This window comes from Cebus imitator, unplaced genomic scaffold (assembly GCF_001604975.1).
Source record: "Cebus imitator isolate Cc_AM_T3 unplaced genomic scaffold, Cebus_imitator-1.0 Scaffold848, whole genome shotgun sequence".
Taxonomy (NCBI): Eukaryota; Metazoa; Chordata; class Mammalia; order Primates; family Cebidae; genus Cebus; species Cebus imitator.
In genome coordinates this window covers 78741-86897 of record NW_016108163.1, presented here as the reverse complement: position 1 = coordinate 86897, position 8157 = coordinate 78741, and the positions used below count along the sequence as shown (strand labels likewise).

At 43.9% G+C, this 8157-nt stretch overlaps 1 non-coding gene across 1 annotated transcript; it reads right to left on the bottom strand.

Annotated features, from left to right (window-relative positions):
- Window positions 1-7672: 7672 nt before the first annotated feature.
- TRNAL-CAA lies at window positions 7673-7778 on the bottom strand. Its single transcript has 2 exons — window positions 7741-7778; window positions 7673-7718 (listed from the first exon to the last, which is right to left on the bottom strand). It is a non-coding gene; the product is annotated as a tRNA-Leu (tRNA).
- Between the last annotated feature and the right edge of the window lie 379 nt (window positions 7779-8157).

Below are 8157 nucleotides of genomic sequence, written 5' to 3'. Positions count from 1 at the left end.
CTTTTTTTAAAAAATTGGTCTGTTTTTTTTGAGATGAAGTCTCGCTCTGTCGTCCAGGCTGGAGTGGGCAGTGGGGCGATCTCAGCTCACTGCAACTTCCGCCTCCCAGGTTCAAGTGATTCTTGTGCCTCAGCCTTCTGAGTAGCTGGAATCACAGGCGCGCACCATCACGCCCGGCTAATTTTTGTTTTATAGAGATGGGGTTTCATCATGTTGGGCAGGCTGGTCTTGAACTCCTGATCTCAAATTATCCACCCACTTCGGTCTCCCAAAGTGCTTTGATTACAGGCCTGAGCCATCTTGTGGGGCCTCAACTGGACTTTTGAATACGTAGTAATCCTTTGAGTGGGGGGAAAAAGCCAGCCAGGTTAATGCCATTAAAAGAGTCATAATCCCAAAGATGATTATAAATAAGGATCAAACCACATTTAATTGAAAAGAAACTAGATTTTTAAAAATCTACAAGCATAACTGAATCCACTTAAAAATTAGATTGCTCAAATTTCATAGTAGTAAGAAATATGTTAAATGCCTCCATTCTGCATTGTAGAGACCCCAGTGGGAAATTCTTTGACGTAATGTGTACCCTCCCTACCTCCTCCATCACGTTGAAGAATGAGAGCCTTTTTGTGGGCTTCATGAAAGACTCAGTAAAAAGAAAAAGTAGATTCAGAGGCTTATTGACTGGGTTTCAATTCTGGAGAAAGAAGGGTGGGAGACACGTTCCTGGTGGGAGGGAAGAGATGAAACATCCACAGTCACAGAAGCTCGCAGTGCCAACTGCTCTTGCTCAGCTAGTGTCCCTCGACAATCTCTCTCCTCTCCTCTTCTCTCTCTCTCTCTCCTCTCTCTCTCTCTCTCTCTGTGTGTGTGTGTGTGTGTGTGTGTGTGTGTGTGTGTGTCCCTCTCTTTCTCTTTTCCTCTCCTTCTCCCTCTCTTCTATTGTTAGTCAAGGGCATCTTCAATAGAAGCTTATGAGATGCTGGTTTTTGAGAATATATTAGGACATCCCCCTGTGAGATGATCGCGCAATCTAGATGATTCTACAAAATTTTGTTTATTAACTTCTGGAAGTCAGATGGACTGTGAAACAACCAAACTAACCTTTCAGACTGGCCATGATATACCAACATTTGTATTATTCCTGATGATAATTAAAGTGGCTGGGGCAAGAACCATGTATGAGACCTTTAGTTAAGAGAGCTTGGTGATCTAAGATAATGAGTTAAGTTCTCTTTTATCGTTGTTTACTTATCTTGGCAAAGGTAGTGCTTCCAAGTCTATTCTTTTCAGGAAAACTAGTGCCTTTGGAGGGAAAGAGAAGGATCTGATAAATCATTCTCCAGAATGATGTAGATAGTCTTTTGGGTGGGGGGGGGGCGCTCAGAAAGTAAGCTGTTGTCGGGGAGGGTGGGAGAACAAGAAACAATTTGACTAAACAACAGTATGTGGGAGGGATACTGAGGAGAATGAGGCCTAGGGAAACAGAACAAACTTGAAAGTCAAGCAGCTGGTAGGGAATGAGTCTGAATTGCAGCTATGTATATCCAGCAGTCAACCACCACCCCCCTTTTCCATGATTCTACTCTGCCTTCTAATAGTAGCTTATGCATATTTTATACTATCTATAGTATTTTACTGCAGAACCAAGTATTACAGACAAATAAAACAAACAAAAATCACCTTTTGATTGCCCACACATAAAATAGTCTGTAGTAAATGACTGACCATTAGTGTTTAGAATGCTTGGATTCTCTCCAGTAAAAAAATAAACATCTTGAAGCTATTAAGTAGAAAGAGCTGCTATGTTACAGAATGGACAACGAACAGTGGATGAAAACTGCTTACTGCGGCCAAGTGAAAAGAGAAATCACTTACAACTCAGAAGTGTTTACCAGGCGGTTACCAAGGCAAAGAGATTTCTCCTAATTCCTATTCTCATATGTATCTCATATTCTATGTGGTATAACATGTATCACTTTACATTCCTTTTCCTTCGTCTAGAAGAAAAAAAATAAAGGGAATAAGGTATGAGTTGGAGGGAAGAGGAAGTGTAGGTGGTGAAGAAAACTGAAGGAAGACTTCTTTGGGGTACGCGAGGAGGCAGCGGCACTCAAAAGGAGTGTAGGTTGATGCTCAGCTCACCTGCCGTGGGCGCCGGTTAAAATGCCGAGAGGACTGCACAAGGGACCTTAAGCGTTTGTCACGGGCACCCTCTCCATTTATCTTCATTTTAAAATTAATTTGAAGGAGAAACAAGTCAGCAGCGCGGTCAAGTGGCTGGAGGATTTCCGCAGCCGGAGCTGCCGGTACACCTGCCTCCCATCCTCTGGATCCTTAGGCTCCCAGAAGTCTCTCCAAGGAACTGAGGGACCCACGGGCAGTGGGTTCGTGGCGGAAACGGAGCTCGGAGAAAGCGACGCCGGCCGGGAGGGGCGGGCAGTGGGAAGCGAGTGTGCCCCGAAACCCGCGCTCCGGGACCGGCCTGCAGGCTCCAGCGAGGCGAGAGTTTTCCCGCAGCTCAACCTTCAGCTCCGGTTTAAAATTCCTCTCTGCGTTGCGTTTTCGCCAACAGTTCAGAGCTCGTATTTTGTTTTGCTTTGCTTCCTACAAGTTTCAGAATTAATTACAGGATTTTCTTTCTAGATGCGACATAAAGTTGAGAGGTCATCGGGCCAGAGAAGGTCCTCCCGGTGTTGTTAGCTAGAGGATGGGGACGAATAAATGGCCTTCAGGCCCTTCACCCGGGACTCGGCCTCCGCGTGGGGGCCTGGGTTCTAACCCTTCCGTGACGGCGGCATTTGTTTCTCCGCGTGGGGGCCTGGGTTCTAACGCTTCCGTGACGGTCGCGTTTGTTTCTTCGCGTGGGGGCCTTGGTTCCAACTCTTCAGTGACGGCGGCATTTGTTTCTGTCACTTTGCACCAAGCCATCTTCGGGGCGCAGATCACCTGAGATTTCTTCTCTTCCCTCCGCGATTCTCCTCCCATCGCTCAGGTGACAACCGCTCACCCGTTCCACGTCGCTAAACTTGGACTCTCCCGCGCTTGAGTGTCACCTTCAACGACTTCATTCCTTTCTGTCCAGGAAGACAAGAAGCCACCTAACCGACCGCCGCTAACGGAGCAGGTACGGCCGCACTGTCTTACCCAAAGGCGGAAAAGCAAACACGGCGTTTTTGCATCTCAGTCCAAGCAGTCGCTAAAAGAAAATTCCCAGGTTAGAAAACCTGAGGGCGTTCCAGAGCTACCTGGATGCAGTGAATTTGTGCCACAAGGTCGTTTGCTCTGTGAGCTTATTTTCAAAACACACGAAACTCGTTCTCAAACACAAACAAATAAAAAATACAGACATGAACAAGAACGAACAAGAAGGGCCTCTCTTTCCAGAGAGAACTCTAGACTGGAGCTAGAGGAAAGGGACTTACGGGGCTCGGCTATGTATTAAAAATACCATCCAATGTCAAATGTTGGAAGTTCCTCAAATTCCATTCTGTGAAATTACTGTCCCAAGCGTGGAATTGGAGAGGCCAGATTAAAAGAGATATGGATTTTGATCCCTGGTCAAACTATTCTTTTTTCTCCCCACATGTATATCTTTAATAACATGAAAGCTATGACACATGCAAAAACACTAAATGAACTTAGCATTCCTTTTATATCCTAATATTAGTGGGGACAATGAACACACAACTAAAGCAATAAAATGTCTTTGGAAAACAGGAAGGGAAGGGTCCAAGTTTGATAAGAGAAACCCAACAATTGTTAAAACAGTGCGGCGTTTAGTGAGGTCCCTTTTGCCAGTGGCTGCCAAGTGTCCATATCTTGGATTGCTTTTGGCTGGTGCTTCAAGAACAGACCTCCTAAATTCCCCAAAGAACTTCTACAGAAGACTATGTTCCCATAGGCTCCTTTGTGATCATGTTTGGAATGATGGAAAACAGGAGAAATGAAAGGCAACCTCTCATCCCTAGAACACCACTGTCATCACGAGGATAATGACTCAATAGAGTTTCTTTTTTTAAATTATATTTTTACGTTTTTCCTCTGTCGCCCAGGCTGGGGTGCAGTGGCGCCACCTCAGCTCACCACAACATCTGCCTCCCTGGTTCAAGTGAATCTCCTGCCTCAGCCTCCTGAGTACCTGTGACTGCAGCTGCACATCAGCACGCCCAGGTAATTTTTGTGTTTTCAGTAGAGATGGGATTTCACCAAGTTGGCCAGGCCGGTCTTGAACTCCTGACCTCAAATGATTCGCCCACCTCCTCCTCCCAGAGTACTGGGATTACAAACCTGAGCCACCCCTCCCTGCCCCAGCTCTGTATTTCTTAAAATTCTCTACAGTGTTTAGGGTATCCTGTCACTGTCAGGGTCACCTTGCTGCTTAGGTTTCTCTGCCCCTGCGGTGCCTGCAGAGTGCTCTTCTATGCCCACGAGTTGCAGCTCGTAGTGCTTTGGATATTCAGGGAATAGGGCCTTTCACTGGGGGCCTGGAGAGAGCCATCTTGCCCTTTTTGATGATAGTGCTGGCCCCTGAGGCGTGGATCTTCCTGCGGTGCCTGCATCCTCTCTTCACCGCCCTCCAATAGCTTGGCCCAGGAGACTTTGTAGGAGACCCGCGGTTCCCAGGGGGCGGTGCAGGGCAAGTCCAAATCCTCAGAGCAAGCCACCTGCACCTCCTACGTTGCGGGCGCTAGGCTGTAGGGTTTACTGGTTTATTATAAATGATATCGCAAAGGATACAAATGAAGAGGCACGCAGGGCAAGCTATGGGAGAAGGGGCGGGGAGCTTCCAAGCACTCCCTGGGCCGGGCACCCTCCAGAAACCTCCATGTGTTCAGCTGTCCGGAAAATATCCAATTGTTCACATAGAGACAAGTGAAAATAGTTATTGAAAGGCTCAGTAACTCCTCCGTGTCAGGGATTGCGTATCCCTTGTGTTGTCTCATTTTTGTGTTTCTTTCAGGTGACTGGAGCAGAATGTTTTCAGGAAAAATATTACATGAATAACCAAATTAATTAGCAATCTCAAGACAGAAGGTGGCTCACAAGCAGGCTCTGTGGTTCAATGGATATCGCATTGGACTTCTAGCCTAAATCAAGAGATTCAAAGGTTGTGGGTTCGAGTCCTGCCAGAGTTACATGTTACATTTTGTGATTTGAGTGAATACCTGTACAAGTAGTTTCTCCTTTTATACTCTCTCTCTCTCTCTCTCTCTCTCTCTCTCTATATATATATATATATATATACACACACACACACACACACACACACACACAGAGTTTCACTCTTGTTGCCCAGGCTGGTGTGCAATGGCATGACCTTGGCTCACCACAACCTCTGCCTCCTGGGTTCAAGTGATATTCCTTGCCTCAGCCTCCGGAATAGCTGGGATTACAGGAATGCACCACCACACCTGGCTAATTTTGTATTTTTAATAGAGATGGGTTTTCTCCATGTTGGTCAGGATGGTCTTGAACTCCCGACCTTAGGTGATCCACCCACTTCAGCCTCCCAAAGTCTTGGGATTATAGGAGTGAACCACTGCACCCAGCCCAATTTCTCCTCATATTAATTGGACGTTTTCTCCAGTCAGCGAATCCCATTTTTCTGTAATTCATTTTCTGCTTTGTAATGTTAACATGTGAGAAGCTTCTTCAGAAACATTTTCATGTATAGACATCTACAGTTGCTAAATGACCATATCAAAGGGGAAATAATAAAAGTTGGATATTAAAATGAATACCAGGAACTGTTTCTTTCTTATGAAAAACAACTTTCTGGGGCAGATACATTTATCGTTTTCCCGGCCTCTGCTTGAGAATTGCCAGTAGACGTCCTAAACTGTGCCTGTAAGAATTCTGCAGCTTCTGTTTGGAAACAGCCCATTTTTCTTGCTGGTGAAAAGTTAAGACTCAAATCTGCTCTTTAACTCATCCTCAACCCCAATAAGCGATCATTGGTAGTGCAAAGATTTCAGCTCTAAGAAATTAATTGAAATTAAATTTGCTTTTAAATGAAATATTATGAAGGAGTGTCTCTAGTACTGATTTTGATCCAAAACAAAGATTGGTAAAAGTCCTCCCCTACCCAACTGTACAAATATAGCTAGAAAATGTCTCCTTTTCTTCCTAGACCACTACTTCCTTAATTCCCTCCACTGGTGCATAGTTTCAAGTATTCTGTGCATCTTCCCAGAGATTTTATATGTATGTTAACATTAGGAATATGTAATATATTTCTGGGAAGATGCATATAGATGCATTTATGTATACACACATTATCTACTGATACACATATAGAGGTATATCTCCACTCATCTTTGACAGTAGTGATACCATTTAACATATGTAGTGTCCTTTCATTCTTTATATAAATTACGTAATATTCCATAGCATGGATTGTACCATTGTATCACAAACACATCACACCTTAAATCCAGATTGTCTGCTGTCGAGAGGTCTGGGCCACTCTCACTGAAGGTCTTGGAAAAGGCTCTTCCGTTTGTGGAGGGTGAGAAATAGGGGGAAGATGCCTTCTTGTGGACCACAGACCTGGTGTGTTTCCATTAGTGCCGGTGCCTGGCATGCTTCTATGTAGAATAAAGACAGAATTGGTCAACCTCTGCCTTTGCTTGCTTAGTAAAATAAATCCACCAACAAAGCCCTTTTTAAAAACCATGCCATTTGACATGGTGGATTTTCCCCTCAACTTGTAGAGTTTGGCAATAATGTAGCATATCATTATTGATCAATAATCCATACTATTGATCATTATCAATAATCCATATTATTATCATTATTAATAATAATGATCAGCTAATGTGTTGATTGACCATATGTAGAATATTTATTATTTGTTACATACTCCTCTTCTTATGATATAAATTACGTCTAATCAGGTCAGGCAATGAAAGGGGGTGTGATAGAGTCACAGCTTCTGAACCTGTTTATTCCTGTATCGATTTCTCAGTAAATTATACTCTCTTACTCCAGCTGCAATGCCACCCTTTATCGTGTATTAAATTTACACGTAAGTGCACTTGATTTCTGAGCTCTCTATTCTATGACATTTTGTTTATCCTTGCAGCAACCACGCGTGTTCTGAATTTTTTTTTTTTTTTTTTTTTTTTTTTTTTTTTTTTTTTTTTTTTTTTTTTTTTTAATTTTTTTTTTTTTCTTTTTGTGACGGGGAGAAGGTATATGAGGAAGGAAAGAAGAAGGCCAGTAGGTGAAGAAAAAGGTTAGGTGAGGGCAATGGAGAAGGAAAGATGTGCAGAATTGTGGAGGAGTGCTCAAAATGCCTGCCACTTACAGAGAAGTTGAAGCACTGAAAATAGGAATTAAAGGCCACTCCTTATCTATATTTTAGACCTAGATTTTAAGGCTGAGCTATTACTATTATTCCATGTAGAAATTTGTGTAATTTTTTATTGAAAGGACACAGGAAGGAAGACAGAGGGAAAGGAAAGGATGTCTAAACCACACTGGTCCAACAGGAGTGAAAGAAGCACAATGTTCTAATGAAGAAAGTATAGAAGAGCAACGTTTGGTGAGTCTGCCAAAGAGTAAAAAAAAAAAAAAAAAAAAAAATAGGGAAAAAGGGTAGGGTAGTAAGACAGTTAACACGAGAAGTTGCAGATCTTGAATCTGTGGCAGATGCAAAATAGGTCTATGTCAGAAGTGGGATTCGAACCCACGCCTCCATTCGGAGACCAGAACCCCCAGTGAGGGAAGTTTGAGCTTGAGTCTGGCGCCTTAGACCACTCGGCCATCCTGACACCTGTGTGGAGTGGGTGGTTCAGTCATCTACTTAGTGTAATTAATAGTCAATCGGTTCCAGGGAAACAAGAGGAGTAAAGCTGAGTTTTGATGGAAGCTGAGGACTATCAGCATGGCACGTAGTTAAGGCAGCCCCAGGACCAGAGCCCGATATTGGGAGCCCGCTCCTGCCCACACCGCCCCTGACCTCGCCGCCCACCGAGTTCCCCTCTCCCCATTCACCCACCAGCCCCACGATCCAAGTGAGTCCGGACAGGGTGGGAATTTCACTTAACTTTGTAAATCTTGTTAGCGCTGGCTGCGGAGACGTTTTCTGCTAGCTTTTTGAGACTTACACTCTCTTCTCATAATTAAATTGAAAAAACAACATAGGTAAGG